We start from the raw sequence: 25,170 nt of genomic DNA on the forward strand, positions 1-25,170 counted from the left end.
ACATTGTGGATACCGTACCTGAGCTGGAGGTAAGTCATGTGCCTTACTAGTAAACATTGCTAGTTTTACAGGCACCAGTATAACTGGTGCCTGTAATACCAGCAAACCCCCTCACAGAGTCCAATGGGACGCCATGGAATGGGGATTTGCAACCGTTGCCGGCACTCTTAATCTGGCTGTAAAACCGCTGGACTGAGTGGCGGGAACATTAGTACAATTTGGTGGTATCTGGCTGGATTTCCCACCTAGATACCAACAAACTCATAATGAGGTCCTAGGCTTTTAAAGGAATTGGGTATCCCTGCATTGTTCTTGCCAATACCAAAAATCCCCTAAAGGGGAGCGGTGCATTTAAAAATGAAATTCACCACTGTTCACTATTCCCCAGACCCTGCCTTAAAGCAGAGGGGTTTCAAATGGTAAACTGAATCTCTGGGTCTGTGCTGTGCAGACAAGTGCTTTCATGCTAAGCAAAGTGAAAATAGCATATTCTAGAGACAGAGGGATCAAGGTACTCCAAAGTGAAAGGGAACATTTTCACTGTATAGTGGCAAAGGAAATGGATTTCAGCATCTGTTGAAAAGAGTCTGTTAATTAATGTTGCTGTGAGAGAATGTTTCTAGAAGGGAAAGTGCAAAGGGAGGTTAGAAATAAAGAGCTCTGCACATGTCAATGTATATTGTCCAAAAGAAAATAATTTCATTTTATTTAAATTAGACCCCATACAAAGTATATTGTAAAGCACAAATGTACTGTCAGGTTCTGGGATGCCGCAATAACTATCCTTACATGGTTTCGACCTGTTTGTATGTAAAGTGAAGTTTTGTCAGGAAGGAAAGGTTTTGTGTTATAGAGTGAGGTGGCGTGCATTCCGATAACTATAGTGTTATCATGATTTTGTTTACTTAGTAATACATCTATAATTGAGCCAGGTGTGCACTTTGGTATTATATGAGTCAAAAGCAGAGTTAGTCATGGATCCAAATCTTCTCAATTGGTGTGGTGCTCTTGATTTGGGGGGGACTAACTGAATTCATTGTTGCAACATAAAAATCTCCTACAGGAATGGGGGCTTGTGCCGTGATCTAGATTTCTGATATGATACATGACAATTGCCTTATTAAAAGGCTATTCAGTTTTGTGCAATGACAGAGATGTGCATGGAAAGTTGAAGTCTCACTGTTTGCTTAGCCCCTGAGAATCAAGGAGTTGTCCAGAAGAATAAGATTGTGCAGAATGAATACTATGATCATTTGATTTGGTATTGTTGAAAGATAGCAGGAATACAGTGCAGCGTTTTTGGTTCCTGTATTGTGAAAAGACTAAGGTGTATTAAAGCCCTTTTCAAAATGAGTGAAATAGAGGTAGAACATGCCTGGAAACACCTCTGTGCCAAGCCCTTCATTAAGGGAGACTGGCCTGAGCAGGGGGCTGGGTGATGGCAAGCCAGAATGGTACAGAAAGTCACATTATTATGCACTGACATTTGGCAGGATGATGGAATCTTACACAAAGCACTCGGGCAAATCTACATGACCCAAAATCCCAGTGAGGAACAAACTGAAATAGCCCAAATCACAGGTAAGTTGTATTTTCATTTATAATTAATAGAAGAGCTATTGCAAAATAAAGAGGCCAGTATGCTGAAATAGACTGGAGACCTGAAATAGGCCAATCAGTCGGCTGATCAGGCCCAGAAATCACTCACAAAGTTAGCGGATAAACTACAGCAAAGCCAAATTCTTGAGCTCAAATATGAACACCTCGTTGAGCAACTTTAGAATGAGGTAAAAACCAAAAAAAACAACAAGCCAGTTTAGAAAGAGAAATTTATGTCTTGACACTAAAGGACACACATAAAGAGAGGGTAGAAACCTTAAACCAACATACGTTGAATGACCAGACTATACACAATAGTGTGTTGCTGCATGAAACTGTAGTCTTCAAACAGTTCATCAATGAACTAAAGCATGAAAAGTGTCAGTCATAAACAAGATTGACTCACAAAATGATTTTGATAAGATGCAAGTGGATCTAAATATTTTGAAACACAAAATGCAGCGGATTAAAGAAAAAATATTCTATACGTTGTAAAGGGAATTAGATAAGAGTCAGCCTGTTTCTCACGAACTGGCCAGAATCAGGGAAGAAAATATCGATCATATGGAGCATTTGAAACAAGCAGAGGCTGACCTGGTGAATGCCAGAAATAGCAGAGATGCTCAGGAGAAAAGACTTGTTATTTTAAAGGAAAAATGCAGTGAAATTGTGCCCATAATGCATGTCTCTCAGAGGGAAAACAAAGTCCTCCAAGAAGAGGTACAGAAAGTGAGGGACCAATGGGCACTCAGAGCAGTGTGTATTTAGCCAGCAAATCCTCAATGTCAGATTTACACATTCAACTAACTCTCTGATTGTAAGCAACCAATCCTGGCAGAGAGAAACCAGTGTGAGAAAATCAATAATGAAATGAAGCATACAAACTGCCCCTGAGATAATCTGACCAACCAGTGTATGGGACATGTTTTCATGATGGAGGGAAGCAGCCCCTCCCATCAAGGCCCCCATACTAATTACTTACAACTCCCCATGTACAGTCTGGAATTGACCTAATGAATGCATCCTATAGAGAACAGAGTGACATTATGCCGGTGGCTCATCAATTCCTAGGCAGTCTGATCAGGTAGGCCAGTCATTATCTGATATTGATGGGTATTCACCTTTAGCAAACAGAAGGGACTGGGCTGGACCAGTGTGTCATGAAAGGTCAAAGATAGTCCTGTGTGTAATTCTGAATGCATATGAGGAGAAGATCAGAGACATAGACTTACAGAAGATATGCTGCAGAGAGACCACCTAGCCCAGTTAGCTGAAAGGGAAAGGCAAAAGCTTCAGCCGAGGAAGGGCATTTTAAAAACCCCTCCACATCTTCAGATGAATGGATGATTCCCCCAGGCCACCTGAAAGGAGGGATACTGCATATTTTCAACAGTCTGAAGAAGCGACTGTATATTATCCTGAGCCAAAACGTGACTATAGGTAAAGTGACCCTTAGAGGTCACAGTGACACAGGCAAAAAGAGGAGTCTACATCCCATGCTGTTGAAAGGCATTCCCAATCTCACAGAGACAGGGATTGCATAGAATATGGAGCCTGGAGTTCAAATAGCAGCACTGACTCTGAAGGAGAATGGACTCAGGCTCAGAGGTACTAAAGGAAGACACAACAGAGAAAATGTCTTGTTAAGGACCTCATATGACAAATTAAAGCCATAAAAAGCTGTATGACCCCACACCACAAGAATGCTAAGTATTCAGTGTGGGAACATTTGGAACTATATGAGCAAATAATGTCATCATTTGAATAAAAAATTATGTCAATTTTATGGAATTTGTAAAATGGACGTTTTGTCTGAAGTACTCCAGTTTCTTTGCTGGACTAGAAGACCAATATCATTATAAATGGTGCAGCTATAAGGCAGCCATTTCGAAACATTTTCTGGCCCACCGAAACCCACAGGGTAAGCAAAGCTGCCTATAACTTACAATGTGCAGAAGATCAGGTGTTTAGGGAGTTTGCACAAGAACTGAAATGTGCCTTTGCGCAGACTTGAATAGAAACAGCAGAAAATGTGTTAACACATACTTCCATGCACTACCCAAATATATTATTACGCAATTAGTGCAAGATTTCCATGAGCACAGGGCACTGGAGTGGGTTATAGAACAAGCCACTTGAATTTATTCAGGCCAGAAACCCACAGACAATAAAAACAACCCCACAACATCAAAACCAACTACCACACCTGCCGCTGTGAAAGTGATGGAAGTGAAAACCACCACTACTTTGGACCTGGAGATGGGGCCCTAACAATACACCCTCAGCTGACAATTAGAATGAGAAGTAGAGGAGATTCTCTGCCCATGCCCATTCAAGTGGTAACTAATTAGGGTATCAAAGCAATATCCCTTCTGTCCCTTCCACCTACAAAAGTCATAGATACAACAGTACGAGTCCCATTCCATGTATTGCTTACACTCCCCCGGCACAAAGGGGGATTACGCACTTCCTCAGGGAATTTCCCTCTTAATTTTCTGCAGGAAAGAAGCAACACGCATCTCTAATTATGGATTTTTGCAACAGGTATCCTCATTTTAAAAACAATCCTCCTTCACCCGGTGCCATATATGCCTGAAAATTATAGAGAACATTTTCAAAAATACCCGAGCTACTTCACTAGGGATAGCTACCCTTCTAGGGAGCAACTTGGGTATGACCAAAGACCTCCCTTTAACCCTGAAGGAAGAGAAAAAGTTAGCCTGTTCGAGCGACAGGTCCAACAATTGGCTTAAGACATTGGTTGCATGATGAGGGCTCAGTGAAACCCTCTGACCAACCATGACCCTCAGAAGAACTGGAAGAAAGTCCAGAAAATAAACAGTTTCCTGAGGATGGGCCTCTGGTTGAAGGCTGGGGAAGCTTCCTTTCTTACCCAAAAAAAACCCCTGGAAACCTCTCCAAGCTAGAACCCAAAGAACAGAGCGCAGGTGAAAGAGACTGAAGAAATAAACTCACTTTTAAGAGAAAGAAAATCAAATCCAATAATCCCTTTTGAGGAAGAAGAATCCCTGGATGATTCAGATTAGGAAATCTTCTTTTTCAGGAATGGGGGGATTCCTCTGTCATGGGGGTCCCAGTCACTGATAATCGATAACAGGTGCTCAATAACAAAATGAATTTGGTAACACCAAGGGCAAGAGAAACCCAGCTTTATTCAAAAATAATCTCTCAGTGATGTCATGGCAAACACAAGCTTTTAAATCAAATACACATCACAAATGATATCATGGTTCGTGATAAGAAAACACTTGTATTAACTTATCCTAATGGTTAATGAAGTATAACACCTATACATTCTATATGCGAGGGCTGCTACTATTGGGTATGCTATAACTGATATAACTGATGGCTCCTCCTAAATTTGTTCTACTAAGAATATTACACTTCTTTCTACGTTTTTATCGGTTGGCACTATACTACATTATCCAACATAGTGGATAGAATGCTAATTGGTTAATAGTACGCTCATCTGACCTTGGGCACTTTAATGCGATGTCAGGGTGCATGGTGAGGAAGGGAGATGAATGGACTGATATGATTCAGTCTGAATAAGTTACTCCCATCTCGTTCCAAGGCTTGAGGCCTTATCTACCAATGTGTGTATGGCCTTGGCATGTTGTCAGTGTATGGATGTGCTGGGAGTAGCAGGTGCACTATATAGTTATGCCTGGAATGAATGATCACTGTTCCAATCACATGGTAGAGGACCACTGCTCAGAACTCAGAGTCTATTTGTTGAGTTCTTTTGTTCTATCCTAGCCCATGTGTAGTGTGCATTTATTCATTAGGAGGTCATTTGCCATGGTAACTATTTGCACAGGGAGATCAAGGCTATCTGTACTTTCTCAAAGCTACAAACATCAACAAATTAACTTTTCTTTGGCATGCTGTTATCTAGTGTGGTTTTAATTCCCTGTCAGGGCCCCCTACCTTATCTACCTTGATGCCTGAGTGTCTGTCTGAACATCGTGGGGCTTGGGATTGTGTGCAAAGCAGTTTTGATGTCAGGATCCACTCTTTAAGAACGCAGACCTTACTAAATTCTGTATGAAAGATGGTGGTACTGCAGTTCTTTCCACATTAATGCTCTTTGCTTTGCATCCTGCCATACATTATTCCCTGCCCATGTACTGCAACCTATCCCTACATATGCCCATCTCTATGCTACTTGTCTAACCCTATCTGTGTATTCTGCAAGCTTTCCCTAAACTTTTGAGTGTACTCTACTTCACACCCTACCTGTCTCAGTATAATGTGCAGGACACAGTATTAATGCTGGTATTGCTATTAGTATTTAAACCTATCTCCTAATCAGGTAGGCACCCATGAGAAAAGAGGATCAAACCAGTTCTCATCTTTTGTTTCCTCCATCTCCTGTGCCATTTCTGTTTGTAATTCCTGGAGCGACGTTGTATCTTCTGTCAATCTACCATTCTGCTCATCGTCTCCATTGCAGTGAGGAGGTCAAGGACATCCTATTTTGAAAGGTCATCAATCTGACAGCTCTTACATCCTCTGTAATAGCATTAAGCCCCTCTGCAGTGGCAGTGCTCTTTTGCAATAACTCCCATCTTTTTATCTGCAACCACTTAGCATTTGCAGTTGTTTGCAAGCCAAGGACAAGGAGGGATGTAAAGAACAGCAATGCTTTGCTAACAGCCTGTGTTCAGGTGGTATCTCATCAAATGATTCAGTACTTGTGTTTGGGAAATAATTGTCTTTTTGTGCACTGTAATGTTAATGATCTTTTCTACATTTTTTATTATCTGTCATGGGGTAATTTCCCATTTGCACCATGTTACTTTGAGGAGTGCTGGTGCATGCAACACTGACAGTGAGAATATACCACACCAATTTGGCACTAGCTGCATGTAAACCCTTGTACAGCAGGCCCAATAGTTGTCCATTAGTGAGCTTTGCCTATTTTCATACCTGGTAAATCCATAAGCAACTGCATCCTTCATTCATTCCTACTTTCACTGTGCCATTTCTGAAGCGCAGGGAAACATTTACCATTCTTGTAATGAGTATTGGCCTTTTTTCATCTTCCACCCAAGTCAACAACATGGCAGAATCCGCCCATTCCTCAAAAAAATGTTCATGAGCATTTTCCAAAATTCCCCTCCATATTCATATTAGAACTTCTACTCTACATCCCATTACCCCTTCTGCCCATCTTTCAGAGCTGTACACATCCCCTGCTATATGTAACTGTGTCCTACCCCAAAAGAAGGGTATTTCATTACCTTGTGAATCTGGTCACTTCAACAATGGATGTTCGATCATTGTCACATCACCTCTGTGTGCCCCTAACAACGTATACTTCATTACCATTTCTTTTGTGCCTTTAATTTGCTTCATAGGATTATCCTCATACAGGATCTATGCTTGTGTAACCCATTTTATGTAAACCTACCTACCATGAAATTGTCCTCCTGTTTCACACAATGCAAGATGTGTTAGGAAATGGGCTGTGTTTACTGGTATTTGCTTGCCCACAAGCACTCTGGAGGCGATCAACACAGAAGGAATGAGAGAGCAGACAAAGTAGTTTTCATCCGATTTCTCACTCGCCACCTTGGTCATATGTCTGTACCACAGATTATTCATTCTTCGGTTGTAACCTTCAAAATGTCTTCTAAAACAGTGTTCCTCATCTCCCTTAACTCCTGTCATGTATTCACATATGTTGCCAGCTATACTGATACCATCATCACTAATAATTCTTACTGCCAAAGTATATGCAAACCAGAAAAAAACAAAATGAGAAGAAAAAGACAGCAATCATTATACATAGAGTCAATTTCCTCAAATATCATCCATTATGCACATGTTGGGGCAGTAAAAAAAAGTGTCCTTTGCTCTTGAAAAATATACCCTTCTGTGGTGCGACATCACGTGTCACGTTGCTGATTATCTCTCACTCTAACCCTCATCTGGGGTCTGGTCACATCGTCTTCTACTTCTGGCCTCTCCTTGTCCAACAGGGGGGCCATGCATTTAATATATTTCCACATCACCTATATGCACCCACACTTTCTTTCCTCTCACTTTCACAGAGGAAGGGGTTGAATACTAGACAGAATATGGACCATCAAATCATGGTTTATGCCACTTGCGGACAACATTCTGCACGTACAATAAATCCCCAGGCACTTGTTGCAGAGGTGATATTACAGCATCTACATCTCCCTCTCTGCTGGTGTTGGTTGCTTCTTGACCCCCTTCTGAACCTGTATCTGTTGAGAAATCAGCTTCAAACATTTAGTCATGGCAGTTAAATAATCATCACATACCCTTTTGAATGTGATGCCAAGTAAAATTCTTCTTTGTAATCTTGTGTTCCCAACACCGGATCTGTATCTATTGCTTTTTTCAATTCATCAAATGCATCTATCCTCTCACCTGTACACAATATGGTGCTATTTTCTTTCTGTGCTTCCTTTAGTCCTTCCAACAGGGGCCAGACATACGTGCTATAGTTAAAGACCCAGACAAGCAGTAATTACATAGCCGTAAAAATTACGACAATTCTTTCATTCTTTCACTTTCTCTAGTTGAGGTGTATTTGTTATTGCCTCTGCTCTTTTGGATGTCACCTTTCTCATTTCTTTTGATGTTAACTGGCCCAAATAAAGTACTTCTTCCTGACAATACTGTAATTTCTGCTTGTTCACTTTGTATCCCTTTTCAGCTAATATGGTCAATAACATCACTGAGTCTGTCCTGCACTCTTTCTTTGTGGAAATACACACTAACAGGCCATAAACATATTGTATAATGGTATTGGGTGTCTGCAAGTTATACGAGTACATTTTCAGCACCCTATTAAACATGCTAGGGGAGTCACAATACCCCTGTGGGAGTCTTGTGTGTTGTAGTCTGGTCAATCTATAGGCTACCGCTGTCAAATACTGGGAGTCTTTGTGTAATACGATGGAAAAGAAAGCGTTCATCAAATCAATCACTGTAAAATGTGTGGCAGTAGGTGGTATGTTATACAAAATGGTAGGCGGATTGGGCACAAATGGATATTATTTAAAGGTTGGAAATCCTGTTTAGATCTCCAAGAACCCCCATTTCACTTTTTGCACAGGGTACACAGCAGTGTTACATGTTGCATGGGGGTTCAAACAGCACTATTATCACCTGTCTCATCAGGGCGACAATAGTTTCATATATGCCTTCATCTGCCTCTCAGACCTGGGTATGGTTTACTCGGGGCAAAATTGCTCCTTATTTCAAATTGAGTTTCACTGTTCCAATACCTTTCAATAATCCTACATCATAGGGGCTGATGGTCCATAATTCACATGGTACATTTGCCAAGTGTTCTTTAAATCATTGATATTAACTCAGTAACTTGCAGCGCTGACTCAAAAACATGATAACTATGGCTCCATCCATCTGGTGGCAGGATAAACCTCAAGAATAAGCCACACCTTGCTCTCTATGGTGACTGATAGTACACACAATTATTAAAGCCACATCAAATTAATTGGTTTCACTCTCATGTCAACGCTGTGAGCTGAGGCCTGCTGTGGAAAGGCTATGTGGATTATGGGCAGAGTGCCTTGAGAAACCAAGACAATCGGCAGGAAAGCTGCTTATTTTGGCCCTCAAGGTGGTGGGAAATGCCTCTCCTCTGGCCCAGGAAACTCGCAGCAGGAGAGATCCTGTGGACAGTGCTTCAAAGAGGCACATCCATAACACTAGACTCACACCAGGGTGTTGCATATCAGAGAGACTTTGAAGTTGCATATTTGGGAAGGAGGTGGGTTACAATAACCAGAGAGAGCTGAAGGGAATAGAGGGAAAGTTTTGCCATATGTCTTTGCTGCCAGTTCAATCTCCTTCCCATTCCGTTCATTTCTTTCAGCACAAAGCACTCTAGCAGTGATGTAAGTAGGCAAGGGTCACTTGTGACAGTGACAGGGATTTCATCTCTTAAAGCAGGCTTATGTTTGGCCTTATTGATATCTAGCAGTCACTTATCTATTCCCATAGTTGTTAACTTCACCCGTAGCCTCTCCCTGACCACCATGTTGAAGGGTTAGGAGAAGACTAGGAAAGCTGTGTAGATGGACATTTTCTTTGTATGGTAAGTGCCATAGGACAAAGGTCTGATCTACTGTAGTGAGCCCTGATCAAAATCCACCTTGGGCTCTGTCCAAAATTACATTTTCATCTATCCACCTGTTCAATTCTTAAAGATTTCTATAAGAAAACTGTGTACAATGTATTTATTTATTTATTTATTTGCTTGTGATACCGGTTGTTCTTACTCAACCTTGCACAACTTAAAAACACAACAAATAATAACCATTTCAAGTACATCATTTTAAAAACTGAATTCATATACAACAGATAACATTAAAATAGTAAAACAATGTCTACACAAAAAAAGAAGAAAAAAGAGAAAACACATTAGGAACACATTATGAACATTGGAAACCAGAATGGGGCCCATACGTTCCTTCTTTCAGAGAGCTACTTAAAGTATTCAATGTTAGTATTGTCATAGATACATTAACCAAAGATAACAGAGGTAGCCTATATCTGTTACCCCCTATAATTATATCATTTCAGCCTTATGCATATTTTTTTGAATGGCAATGGTGGCCAAGACGTCTCCCCACTTGAAATTTGAACAACAAAATAATCAGCATTAAACAATGTGAAATTGTTTGCGAAGCGACCTAGTCATAAAGTTCTAATTGTTCCCAGTGCATGGAAATTCAACACAATGTGCTCTCTATCTTGTACCATCCAATCCTAGTTACACGGAGCACAGCCAGTTCCCATCTCCCTATTACCAGATCTTTTTTTTTTTTAAATGTTTATTTTGGTTGGCTGAATAAACAACCTTTCAAAATTACAACATATTATTATGCAAATGCCAACAAAACAAAAAATTAATAAAAGATTTCATCAATACATAAAACAATCATATACAGTCTTGAACATTATTGCAGAATTCTGAGAACATAGGCATCAAATTAAGAAGACACACAGAATGAAAAAGGGGAAAAGGAGTACAATAAACTACAAACATAAAACCTTCATGAGTCCATAAAGGGATGATTACCTCTCTCTTCCACCATACTCAAAATCTCATTCAGTGTCAGCTCCCAGAGCCTCTGCAATAAGTATCACATTAGTTACTCTGGAATTACCACATTAACAAATTGGACCAGTGCTATCTGTATCGAGCTTTTGGAAATAGAAAAAAGACAGATCTTATCTGGCATATCTCACCCACGGGGAGTCGATTCAATCTGTATCCAAGGAACCAGATGGTCCAATGAGAATTAGGGAATGTTTTCAAGTATTTTGGGATAGTTCTACTGGGTTTGTCAATCAGTGATAAACTGTAGTATAGTTTGTACTGCCTCATTCCAGTAAATGTGGATATCCAATCATTCCTTAAAATCATACCTCATACGGTCTCCAGCTGATGACTCCAAACTGTTAAGGATACCATCAGCTCTTTTCCTAAAGTTTGTACAATCAAAATCAATGAGACTGAATAGTTGATAAGATGTAACCTCATTTGTTGGACCATTCTTATGCAGTGGAATAATGGTTGAGTTAGGCCTTGATGATGGATGTACCCGGCTGCTGACTCTCAAACCCACCAGTCCGGTAGAAATGTACAAACTTCAGCCAGAATCATGTTTGGGTCTGGCACTTTACCAATCGCCACATGGTCAATGGATTTATAAACTGTGTGTTCTGCGAAGAGTGATATTTCGAATGTGCAAAGTTGTCTAAGTGATTTCCCAACCCGATGGGTAAGCAAGAGGACCCGCTGCTCCAAGCATCAATTGGGTTCAATGAAACTTGATCCAATTGTTTGGCTTGGTGGCCTATGAACTCCACCCCATTCCCTGAAATATCTGCAAAAACGGAGTAACCCACTCTTCCTCTGAGATGTTTGGTTTGATACACAATGTGTGTTTCCCTAGTCCTTGTGACACTGCTCTCCAGAAGATTTTTGAGTCTCTCTTATTTGCTGCTCTTGCCAGGTTTTGTCAGCAAGGGTTCCACTACTCTTTCTTCTTATTGGGTAATAAGGAATGTATATGTTTTCCTATTCATGCCGACCGTGATTGCAACAGGCCCTTCAAATTCTGGATTTCTTTATCAAACCAGCCCAGATTGTCTGACACTCTGGGCCTCTTGTTAGTGTTTGTTCTCTAGACTTTGGCCCCACAAGGTAGCATGGACGATGTCAATTAATCTTATATGATCTTATAACTCACCAAAATGTACACTAATGGATGAACCAGACTCATAACCTAACCCAGGGGCATTGAAAATGTCATGCAGACCCCTGTTTTCAATGTTCTGTTCGAACCACTCAAATGTGGACTCATCCAATCTAGGACCACACGTGACTCTTAGTTTATTTGACAGGTCCATCACTGCCACTTGCTCAAAGGGCCCTTGCCAGTCACTGCCATCATCAAAGAATTTAGTGAGGCAAAGAGCATTATGATTGCTTTTCACCTTGCGTCAGATTTCAGAGAAAGAGAATTACAGAACTTGACCCTCTTGCTTTGTAAGTAGGCTTGTAAGTCGAGACTGGTACTAGTGTATTTTGAGCAGAGACCAAGTGCAATTCTGTGTAAACGTTTCCGAGCCTCCTTTATTTTTCATCACTCTTGGACTGGCCATGACTCACGAATGGGATCCCTTGTGCAGCAAGTCTTTCACATTGTGGTTTGTCAATCCCTCCCCAATTTCGTATTTTAGAATTGATGCCTTCACATATGATACATTCATATTGGTAATCATATGAGACACTAGCCCCCTCGTGCAGAAAAGAAGGGCAAAATGCAAATTCATCAACATTTCTGGAACAAGCACATACATTGAAAACTATAAGCTTATTTCTGGAACAAGCATATACATATAAAACTATATAAAACTATAAACAAGATCATATCAACCATCATTACAGATTTAGAGTTTAATTGATGTTCCAAGTTGTGTCTGCATACTCTGGTCCTGCATGATATCTGAAGCCCCCCATGTATCTTGATGAGCAACCTTTGTCTGCACTTTGAAAATATGCCACTAGCCCTCAAGTACGGGTGGTTCCAAGGGCCAGGTTTCCTGCAGTAAGATACTCTACTACTGATGAGATCAAAGCTGGTGATCAAAGCCTTGAAAACAAGGTCCCCCAGTTTCTGAGGCAAACCAGCAACCTTCGAACTCATTAGCTAACAACAAGGCTTAGGCCATGAAAAGACACCCTGTCGGATCTATCATGCATGGGGCCGAAATTCCTCATCAACAGTAACCTGGTGTGATTTGGAGAAGAAATCGACGCTTGGTTTGCGAGCAGTATTCATGGGTGGAAAGCATTCGGCCTGGAACCTTGAGACACAGTAAGGGCGGGGGCTACACTTAATATCCTTCCAAGCCCACATCACCCTGAAAATGGCCCACATCATATACAACACAATTCTACCTGGCTAAATAATACTCACCATCTCGCAAAGGCGCAGTAGCATCAGACTAGAATCTAAGAGATGCAAGAAAAAACAGATAAAAGCATTTCTGCTGTGATGTGCCCTGAATCTATAACAACATACTGATGTAACTTGGTGCCATTTTATCTACAAATCATGGCAGTGCAGATTAATTTTGTACATGTGTAAACAACGAATTTATAATTGCATTAGGACTAGTGGAAATGCAGCACTCCTGTGATTTTTGTGTAATCCGGACACAAATTGGCCCTCATTACAACACCGGTGCTAAACCATGGCGCTATTAGCACCATGGTTAGTGCCGGTGTTGTAACGAGTCCGCCATGGTGATATGGGGAAATACCGTCCCATTCCAAGGTTGGCAGGGCGGTATTTCCCCTTTTCCCCATGGCCCTTCCCCATTCCCATTTTTGCCCCATAGGACTTAATGGGAATGGGGAAGGTGGCAATTATGGTACCGCAAATTGCGGTACCGTAATTGCCTGCGAGGTCCCTTTGGGGGTCCCTACTTTAACGGCTGGTCCAGACCAGCCGTTAAGGTCGGGTCCCGCAAAGGGAGCTCGTAGTAAGGCGCTAAGTGGTTAACGGCGCCGCAGCCTTTTACTTAGCGCCAGGGTCGTAATGAGGCCCATTGTCTCATCTCTCCTGCACTTCAAGGCCTTTATTGCAGAACCCATGCATCGGTCCAAGTACACATTTGCACAGTGTGAGCACAAGTACAAATTGTGTATTCATTCAATGCATTTTTCTACATGGGCACTTTTTGCCCTAGTGCTAATACTGCACTTTATTGGCACTAGGGAAACATTGCCTTGGTGAGAAAATGTAATGAAAATATGTATTTTTGCAGTAGAACAATTTTTGCCTTAATACTGTGAAATATTGCACTCAAACTGGTCAAAATGTTTGTTATAAGGGCCCAGTAGCAGTGGCGTGATAAGACTCCTGTTAACTGAGGTGGCGCAAGTGGGGCACTGACTTACGCTGGGGTGGCATGAAGTCTGAGCACACACACACACCCACACACACACGTCTGAATCGCATTAATTTACTATTTGTCTCCACTACCCATATCTACTTTAATTACTAACATTAGTGTCTTACATTCTTGTTTAATGTTTAATGATCATAGTTTAGGATAATGGAGAGGCACCTGGGGTCGCCAATCTGATTCCAGGGGTAGCACATACGACCCAAGGCCACTCCCTGCACCCGCCACTGCCCAGTAAGAACTGAATATCCTGCTCTTCAAGGAACACACTGTATCTGTAGCCCTTAGACCCAAGAAAAGTACATTTTTCCCACTCATCAGCCCTTTGTCCCCCTTTTTTGAAAAGTGCTCTGTGGCTTGCTAGCTAGATTTGCGCTATATAAATCCCATCGATGCATATTGGAGCAGGTTTGGGAGACGAGCGCAGGAATTAAGGGGACGACATGTATGCATGGGTAACATGAATAAACCAGGGGGGCAAGGCATCAAGAAGCACATGACAGAGTCAATGAGAAAGGCAGTCCAAGAATACACAGTGAGGAACATTTATATAAGGATGGGGAAAGATGTTTAAATATAGAGTGTAGTTTAGCTTATGGAAGTTGGGTGGAGAAGGAGAACAGAAAGTGGATATAGAAGACGTGGAAGCAAGAGGAACACCTATTGAAGTTTGAAAAACAACAATTAAAGTGAAAATAGAGGCCATCGTGTATCACTAAATTGTCCAGAAGGATGAGGAGACATGTGAGAATTCAGACACAACTGGAAAGAGAGTGAGGATGCAATTAATAACGAGCCAATTGAGACAGAACGGAAGGAGACGGGGTGGAAACACTTGAATCATAGAGTGGAACACCTTAACAGGAGGGGAGAAAACTCAGCTGCTGGAAGTTTAGAGGCAAAGGGACACATCTTAGGGTCCGACAGATGCTACAGGAGCCAAAGTTGAGACAAGGGAACTTATAGTGGTGCAAAAGAGGAGCAACAGGAGACATTATTGTGAAGAAGCAGAGGAAGGGAATGGTGAAGTGCAAACGAAAGAAGGGACACTGATAGTATTGAGTGACGGTCACACTCAGACGCACGTGCATATAAGTGCACTTGGTAGAAATGAGTGCGCATACTTCCGGTTTTCAAACGTGGCTTACTCTGTTAGTAAACAATCTGATTGGATGACGGAAAAAGTGCGATTACTATTGGGTTTTGCTACGAAGGGGTGAGCATGCACACTCAGTACCTTTTCCATATTGCACAAAACTTTCCAATAAAGAAAGTGTTCTGATTGGGGGGTAGCAAATCTCTGCTGCACGTGTTTGCAGAGCCTGCCTTCTAATGGCAAACTCTTTCATAATTATTGGTCAACCATGCGTTGGAGAGAATCTCAAATGCGAAATTTTGAAAGTCTCAAACAGTTTTCAAATGTCTTTTTATACCTTACAATGTATAGATAGCCATTCTGAGCATGCTCAGGGCTTCGCAGTGTGGGTAAACCACACAAAGTGGGCAGAACAGTATCTCTGTACCTTGCACATTAGTTTTGAGATATCCCAAAGTGAATAAGAGGTGAATTGATCCAAGAAACCACCCCTAAACATGGCACATATATAACAAGGCAACCACAAATGTGCTCTTGCGCAGGTTTGCATATATGTATTGCAGGGTCTACTGTAGCGGCCCTGTAGTTATGGTTAAGTTGCTCCACCCATAGGAAGAGAACATTTTGGGTGGCTTATAACTTCGCCCCCCATGGATGAATCCTACCCAAACTTTGCAAATAAACTATATGGCCTCCTAGAAGTGATTCTGTGAAGTTCTGTGCTATCTGTCAAGAGGGGGCAAAGTTAGAGGGCGTCCCAAAATGGGTGGAAATCCTCATAGATCTAATGGAAAAAAGAATTTGCTCATGCACATTTGGGGTTATTTGCTCATGCCTACAGCCCAAACTGCTTTATAGATTTTTAACACATTTATGCCAGGAACATCGGCTTGGTCCCGAAAGTGAGCTTCTGTAAGTTTGGTGTAAATCTGTCTGCTAGTTTTTTTTTAAAAACAGCCAAAAGATAGGTTAAAAAAGAATTTGTGGTATCTAGGTCCGGTCTGTCCATGCCCTCTTTCAGCCATCTATCTACTATGTTTGGTGCAATATTAATGTGTGCTACACTGTTGTTGTATTGACATTGCATAATCATTAGGTAATTGGAAAAACAAATCCATAGAGTATTAAAAAAACGATTAGAATTATGTGAGTTTAAGTGTAATACTATGTGTGTTTGAAGTGTGTTGTAATTAAGAGAATGTTTAAAGTATTTAGATACCTGTTGGTGTATTCTAACTATATTAGAGTTTACAAGAAGTTTTGTAGTAACAAGAACTGTGATGGCGTATTTCAAGTGTATTGCTATGAAGGGTATTTTTGATGTAGTTCGATACCAGTTGATGTGTTCCAACTAACTTGACTTCTAAATGTACTATTGTAGTATTATGGATACCTGTTGGCATATTCTGTTTATTGTGCCACAGTTTAGCGAGTACATTTTGGTTGAAGGAATATTAAGTAGGCGTTTGTTAGATTTGCTGGTAACCTATGTTTCGGATTAACAGAGCTGTCGTTACATTCAAACCAACCACTTATTCTTTTGACATATGCACTATAGTGACCTGAAGTGGTTGTGTCACCACTGTGGTATATTATGCCTAATGGTGTGAAGGTTTTCTTGCCTAGAGATACTTGCCGGTGAGTAAAGCTAGTCAGGGCCATCTTAAACACCTTTGCGACCCTGGGCACTGACATCTTTGGGGCCCCCGTCCACCAAACCAAAGGAATGAAGGGATCAAGAATACTGGTCACGCCCCCCACCCATCGCGCTCACAACCTATAGGTTGATATGATGTCTTTCAGCATAATAAGCAAGTTTACTCCCTTGAAATCCCCTTACCCACTTCATTATTGCTCTAATCAGAATGATAAACAAGTAGCATTTGAAGACCAACATTAGCAGTCTATGAAGAGATTACTGTTCTAGTATGTAAAGGATAATTTTTATCAACAACATCTAGGAAGGTATGCAGCCTGTAGTATTAATGCAGGACCGTATGTAAAAGGTACATTTAACCCATAATAGTCAGAGTACTCACATTAGCTGCCTCACAGAATGCAAAAGTGCTCATGCAAGGACATAGGAGACCAACTGGAAGGAAGGATAAAGCTATACATACTGTAGCATGGATAGTGGATGCAGATTAGAAGTTACCAGGAAGGTGCCTTTATCCAGACAGACTGACTGAGATTAGAAGTGGGATATGGTTTTCAAATAGTGTTGCCGTTAGAAATCCAAGGAACAAATGCCTGTGGTGTGCAATATAAATATGCTCACTATTAAAGTCGAAGCAACCCTATAGCCAGTGAAACCATGAATAAGTCCTTTTATGAATATAATACCATGGGAAGGAAATCACTTTGAAGGGCTGACAATTTTAAAGGGTTTAGGGACTGGCAATATTGAGAGGTTAGGCAATACAAGATTAAATGAGATGCCCAGGATCGCATATTGGTTAAGGGGTGAAGGGGTGAAGCTGTGATCTGTGCCAACTCTGCCATTTCTGCATTTGAACATTATCTTTTCCATGGACTAAAACAATCTCATTTTATAAACACGGACTTGGAAAGTACACAAATCACATTACCAAACATGACAATTTTTAAACCAAATGTTATAGAAGGGTGTTATGCAAAATGGGAATGGTTGTAGCGTCATTCTCTCCATCATCAAGGAAAATATAAGTACCAGCATACCAATTTATGTGATTTAGCAAATTTAATCTGGGTTTGTCTTTTGTATTTTAAAGCTTTGAATACTTCCAAAGCAATGGCTTGTGAAATATTTATTTATAAACATGCCTAAAAACCTTTGACTTTTGCCAAAAAGCAAACCGTTTTTGTGCCAAACAAGCAGACCTTAAAATATCTTTGCCTGAGGCCAGCAGCACCTGGTCGGCTCTCTTCTGTCTACCAACCCTTCCACCCAAATGGCCTACATAAGAAGAAAGGTCAAGTAATGGGATAAATGATACCAGCAGCATTTAAGAAGGCAAACCTCACAGAAGACAGCACAGTAAAGGAAGATATATTAGATGATTTGACCAGGATCACTGTATCGTCTGCTGGCCAATCCAGAAAACAATCATGAATGCTGTTGTTCCATAGTCTTGAATTTGGATACTTATTCACCTCTTAGACTAACATTTTATGCCATCGTTGGAGGTGATTGCCTAGGTTTTACAACACCCCATCTGAGCAAACCCATTTCTAGACCTTCACCATACGGATGATATGTTAGTTTTTATAGCAACCCCTATCTGGTGCAGGTAAATTGCTGATAATAGCAGATGTTGTTCTGCAAAACCAAGTACATATGCAGGCAGGTTAATAGATTTCAGACATAGGAAATGCTCAGCCAGCCTTGCTGGAATGTGATATTCTAATTTTGCATATGAACACATATCTCTTCAATGGGTGCTTCAAACACTGAGCTAACTTCTGAACCATTGTGGCACTCAATTTATCAATATGCATTTCACTGTTGCCTATTGCACATGATCACCATAATTCTCACAGGAAGGAAAGAATGCTACAGAGTTGTGCTGTAAGGAACACACAAACTATGTATACCACAGTGAACACAGAAAGCAATACATGATGAATTGATCAAGGCACAATGTACTTGTCAAAACAGAACGGCAATGGGTTTAGAGGCTCAGCAGCACCCCATAAAATATCCTGACATGTGCTATTTAAGACTGTTGAACAATGGAATCTTACTTCTTCAGATCTGGCAGCCTTGTGGGGCCCCCTCCAAGGTGGGGGCCCTGGGCAAGTTCCCCTTTTGCCCTCTCATAAAAACGTCTCTGAAGCTAGTGCGCTTAGAGTTATTTTTGGTACCATCTGCATTGTACCTTTGAAGCATTACTATGACATATTGGCTTGTCTGAATTGCAAAAAGGGCATACTATGCCATGATTTGCATTCTGCAGAAGCTGGTGAAATGCAATGGATTCACAATTTGGTGTGGATACATATACAAATCATTCATTAGGGATTTGCTGTTGTGAAACAAGGTTGCTGAGAGTGCATGTATGTTGCACGTGTATGAAATCTGGAAGATTTTATTCATAGGGATGTTTTTGGTTTCCAGTACTTGTAGTAAGTACGTTAGGAATCATTGTGGCTCTTCCTGTGTGTTTATGGTAAATTCTACCATTTGTGCAAAGAAGTCAAATTATTGCCTTGTACCTGAGACACTGTAATTGTTGTCTGGATTATTTGTGGCATTTCTATAAAGGATGAGCATTTGCAATTACAACTGGTCTGAGCCATTTAAGTAAATGTTGTGAAAAATTGGTGGCAATTGGAAGAGAATTTGATTGTTACATTTGCAAAGCAATTTACTCGAGTTATGTTGCTGAATTTAAATGGACTGGAGAGTTGTGCCTCTGCATCGTTTGATGGGCATGCAGATCTTTTTTGAGAAGAGATATTTGTCTCTTTGTCTTCTGATGGATGTACAGTTGAGTTCGTAGTAGTTGTATTATTTGACAGAGATGCACTTGGTCATTGTTTCTTTATTGTTGAGAGATCTGTTATAGGTTCCGTTTGTATAAGTTTTCTTTTTAAAGGTTTTAATTTTTGAAGTACAGGGTACATATCGAGATGGGGGTGTAAAGTGCTCATAGCCTGTTGTATTCTAAGATGCAAGGAATGTCTGTGTTGACTTTGTTTACATCAAAGTTAACTAAGAATAGACAATTGAGTGAATGGAGACATGAAAGTGCTACGTAACTCATACCTTCTTTAATGACGGTGCAGCCAATGTGAAGCAATGCATGATCTAGGGTTAGACCTTGCAATTTGTGAATAGTGACAGCATATGCAAGTGATAGAGCAAATTGTTCTCTGAGTACATAAATGAAGAAGGCAAAGTACTATTTTGCGGCCAATGTTTTGAACTTTGGCAAGTTTGTCAAAATGGATGTTGACAAACTGAATGTTGTTGTCATGTGCATATGTTTGGAAGCCAACAACTGTACCAATTACACCATTGACTAAACCTTGTTCTGCATCAAGGTTACATTTTAGAATTACTCTGCAGTTTAGATACAAAGTAAAACATTTTTTGAAACCAGCTGTGTTGGAGATACATTTTTCAAAACTATTTAGTCGTGCTGTTCCTTGTTGGCACATAGGGAGTGTAATGCTGTGCACTTCTAGTTTGTCTGTGGAGCTGATAAGCAATATGGGTTGCATTTCATTTTTTAGCATTCTCTCATTGAATTGACTACAGCTTGCAAAGGTTGGCATTAAGGACATGCATTTTATATTTTGTTGAGTTAATTGTTCCATGACATCAGGAGCAGATGTGTTTCATCCATATAGCTCATGGATTAGTCTACTATTTAAGATGGCTGTGCCACATCCGGGTCTTTGGAGTATGCCTGGCCTGCAAAGGGGACTGCAGAGACCGTGGACAGTTGTGGATGTCTGCAGACATCGCAGAATCATCCAATCAGGTTTTATGGGTGTGGTGTCTGGTGTGCAGGAAAACTGGGTAGCAAGGTTATCTTTGTTGTGTGCAGTGAAGATGGCTATGGCTATGGCTTTGAGGAAACAGACTGTCTGGATTGTGGTAACCTCGTGGATCCATTGGCTGAAGGTGTATTATGAGCATTGTGGATTGTCTAACAATCGTGGATTTGATGCATTTCAAGTTTCATGGTTTGGAGTTTGAGGATTTAAGTGGGTGGGATTCCTCCCATTTTGTGAGAATATGGTTAACTTGAAGCATCTGAACATCATTGTAGTGCACTGCGCAGGCAACAGTTTGAGCTATGTTACTGGAATTTCATTACAATTTTCAATGAAGGATGTAAAGTTGATGGAACGGTTTCCACATTGAAAAATCATTTTTTCAAAGATAGCTCAGAGACAAATGTGTACACGATATAATTTGTATTTTGTCCACAAATTGAAAAAGAAAGGCACAACCTGAACACAGTTGGGTGTGCTTTTTTGCAGGATGTTGGGATTACATCTTTGCATAGTAAAAATATTAAATTTGATTTTGTCAACATTTTTCGGAGATATGGAGTGAATTTCACTGATGTGGGCAATCAGATTTTTCTTGAAAATTTTCTAAATGCATTCAAGCAGTTTTTGTGAACATACAGAACATGGATTCAAGTATTCTTCACTAGTTGAAGTAAAGGATAAGGAAAAAAAAAAAATTAGAAGCACTTTTTGTGAAAATTAAAAAAAAAATTAAGTTCAGTAGAATAATTGTTAGTTGAGTACATAAAACCAAAGAATACAAAAATGGCAAAAAGAAAAAAGTTCTTTTAAGAGCCACCATTTTTGAATGAAAAACTATTAAAATGATTGTAATTCTCCCACACCACGCCTGCAATGTTCTCGATGTCCGTGGACTACCGTGCTGTCCGCAGATTATGCAGGCTGCAAAAGGGTCCTGTGATTTCTTTTCAGTTCTGTTTTTTAACTGTGAGTGGTGGTTCCTAAAGGAACCGTTTCTTTTTGTTTTGTTGTGATTTTGTATTTTTGGGCTTTTTCCTGGGGTTTTTCAGGAGAGGCAAGGTAAGGTAAGGGAAGGAAGGGAGGGAAGGGGCACCAACCACAGATAAGAAGGGGCAGGTGGACAGAGGAAGAAAAGCAAAGGAGAGTGGAATGAGCGTAAAAGTAATATAAGAACTAACAATCCTAAATCACCTGTAGTTCGACAGTTCAATGAAAACAGACACACTATTGCACAGCTAAAATTGATCATTTTAGAGCTAGTCAAAAAAGAACACAGAGAGGGAAACTATGCAAGACGCATGGACCAAAGAGAGATATTTTGGATGGAAACTCTTAGCAGCCGAACCCCTGATGGAATTAGTATAACCTGGGTTCCTTTCTGTGAAACTGTAATCTCTTTAATGTACAACTAAATTATACAGATTGATTGGCTCATTAAGCTCAACTGGAATATACACAATTGGGAACATGTTCCTCAGAGTTCCACTGATAGACAGAACAATGGTTTTAACTTGTGATTTTTATTTAGGGAAATCTCTACCTCTACAATGGACAATTGTTATATATTGTTATATATGATATGATATAGCATTTATAACGCGCCTATACACAAGTGTTTCAAGGCGCGACAAGGCAAGGGAGGGGAACAGAGGGAAGACAGAGACCATGATCTTACTAGGCCAGGTGACATTGAGATTGTGCAGGTTCAGGGGAGGGGTGAAGGGGAAAAGTGCGAGGGGGAGTAGGAGGATAAGTGCAGTACATAGGATAAATAGAAAATATATAGAAATAATAAATAAGAACAATAAATAAGAAGTGTGGCCCGCTTTTGGCAAGTGCAAGGGTAAGTGGGGACATCAGGTGTCAAGTGCTGGTAGGGGGCTGTAGGGATACAGACACAGCCCAGAGTGCAAGGGTTGCCAGGGGGGCAGAGTAGGTGTGCAACTGGCAGGGAGGGGACTTGGGCCTGAGACCAGAGGGTAGCCAGATTACTACTGCAGTTTCAGTTTCAGCCATGAGTTCAGCAGGGGAGAGGAGGAGAGAAAGCAGAAGCAAAGAGGAAGGTCCTGAGTTGCTTACAGAACTGGAGATGGTTCTCAGCAATTTTCAGAGAGGCAGAGAGGCTGTTCCAGAGACAGGCCTCAGCCGAAGAAAAAGATCTACCACCAAATCGTTGCTTGGAGAAGCAACTGACCCTGAGGGAGTTGGAGGCAGATGAGCGAAGAGCTCGAGAAGAAAGATATTTAGCAAGAGATAGTTGAAAGTATTGAGGCCCCAAGCCCCAGAAGGCCTGCTGGATAATGCAGAGGGTTTGGAACTGAATCCTCGAAGCCACTGAGAGCAAGTGCCGAGATTTCAGTCCTGGAGAGATATAATCCCTGGGTTTGAGGCCACAAGTCTCACAGTCCTGTTTTGGATGAGTTGCAGAGGGCGGAGAGTAAAGGCAGGCAGATTTAGAAAGAGGCTGTTGCGGTAGGCCAGCCTAGAGAGAACCAGAGTTCTGGAGACAGTGAGCTTCTGGGGGAAGGAGAGGAAAGGAAGAATACCTCAGAGGAGGTGCAGCTGAAAGTGTGACTTCTTAGAGATGTCAGAGATGTGAGTAGAGAATGAGAGTCTGGCAGAGATCATTTGAGGCACATCACCCCTGGATAGACGAAAGATAGTCAAAGATGAGAGAAGGAGATGAGATGGCTGAAGGGAGCCTGAAAATAAGCTAAGTGTCATCCGCATAGCACTGAAAGTTGGGGCACAGAGCGGCAATGCAGTGGGCAAGAAGTGCCAGGTGTTGGTTTAACAGCCAGGGAGAGAGGTTAAATCCATGAGGAACACCACAGGTAGAGACAGAGTTAGAGAAGAGGAATGACCCAAGTTGGACCTTAGGAGGGTTGATCGGAGAGGAAAGAAGTCTGCCAAGCCAGAGCCTGTACGGTGATACCCAGGTTATCACAGATATGGTTGAGCAGGATGGCATGGTTGACCGTGTCAAGGGCAGAAGAGGGATCAAGTAGGATGAGGACATGCTGCTTATCACCTCCTCTTAAATTATTAGGAACAGTTTTCAGACCCATGAATCGGATGCCGGACTTGTTCTACATTTGGTGTTTACTTTTCCTATGTGTGGCTAGTGGTAGCCTAATATCGTTCCTCTGAATGGTGTTAACATGCTCTCTTATTCTGAATTTCAGCTCTCTAATGGTACTACCAATATTTATCAATACACACACACAAATAACCGCATATACCATGTATTTGGTTTTGCAATTTATAAATTTATTAATTTTTAACTCTTCCTTGATATTGATTTGTAATGCCCTTCCCTCCTGTGCATACTGGCACATTGAACAGTGCCCACATTTGTGAAACCCTTTCACATTATCATGCAACCATGTAGGTTCTTTAGTCAGTGGTTTCAAAAACGATGGACATAAATGATGTTTTAGTGTGGGTTCTCTAGTATAAACAATCTTAGGTACTGTTCCTATATATTCTGTCAGATCACCATCAAGTTTCAGTATTTTCCAATGTTTTCTCAATATATTATAAAGTGTGTTGCTGTTTGCAGAATATTGGGTAACCATTATTGGTTGTTTAGAATTATCTTTTTTAGATTTCGGTTGTAACATATCTTGCCTTTTAAGACCCAGACTCTTATTTCTGGCCTTCTCACACAATCTTCATTGTAACCTCTCTCTTCAAATCTTTCATCTAAAATGTGACATTCATGTTTAAACATGTCATCTTCCTTGCAGTTCCTCCTTGCTCGTACATACTCTCCTGTGGGTATATTTTGTATCACACTTCTCTTATGACAGCTTGTAGCTAACAATACCGAATTCACTTTGGTTGGTTTCCTAAAAGTCATGGACATGATTTGACTATTCTTAACATACAACGTTGTATCTAAAAAGTCTATTCGTTCTTGACTCAAGTTATAAGTGAACTGGATCCCCATCATGTTGTCATTCAAAAATATCAGAAATTCATTCACATTTTCCTCATTTCCATGCCATATTAGAAACACGTCATCAATGAATCTTTTCCACATTTTGATTTTGGGACTCAATACATTATGAGAGTAAATAAACTCGTCCTCATATACACCCAAAAATAGATTGGCCAGGGAAGGAGAATAGTTTGCCCCATCACCACACCCTTGTGTTGTCTATACAATGATTCATTAAATAGAAAGATGTTATTACTTAGGGAACATTTTAACATTTCCTTAATCATTAAAATCTGCAAGAGATAACATGCTGATTTTGTTGCAAAGGTATGATCAACAGTTTTGAAAACATAATCATGTTGGATAGACGTGTACAGAGCCTTAACATCTAATGTAACCAACCAGAACTCATTATTCCATTCAGAATCTTCAAGAAGTTGCAATAGGTGCATAGTGTCTCTTAAGTACGCTGGAGCTTGGGAACTTCTTCAACTAGGATAGCATGGATATACTTTGAAAATTTCTGTCACCC

The sequence above is a fragment of the Ambystoma mexicanum genome, chromosome 9 (genome assembly GCF_040938575.1).
Source record: "Ambystoma mexicanum isolate Mex_15411 chromosome 9, UKY_AmexF1_1, whole genome shotgun sequence".
NCBI lineage: Eukaryota > Metazoa > Chordata > Amphibia > Caudata > Ambystomatidae > Ambystoma > Ambystoma mexicanum.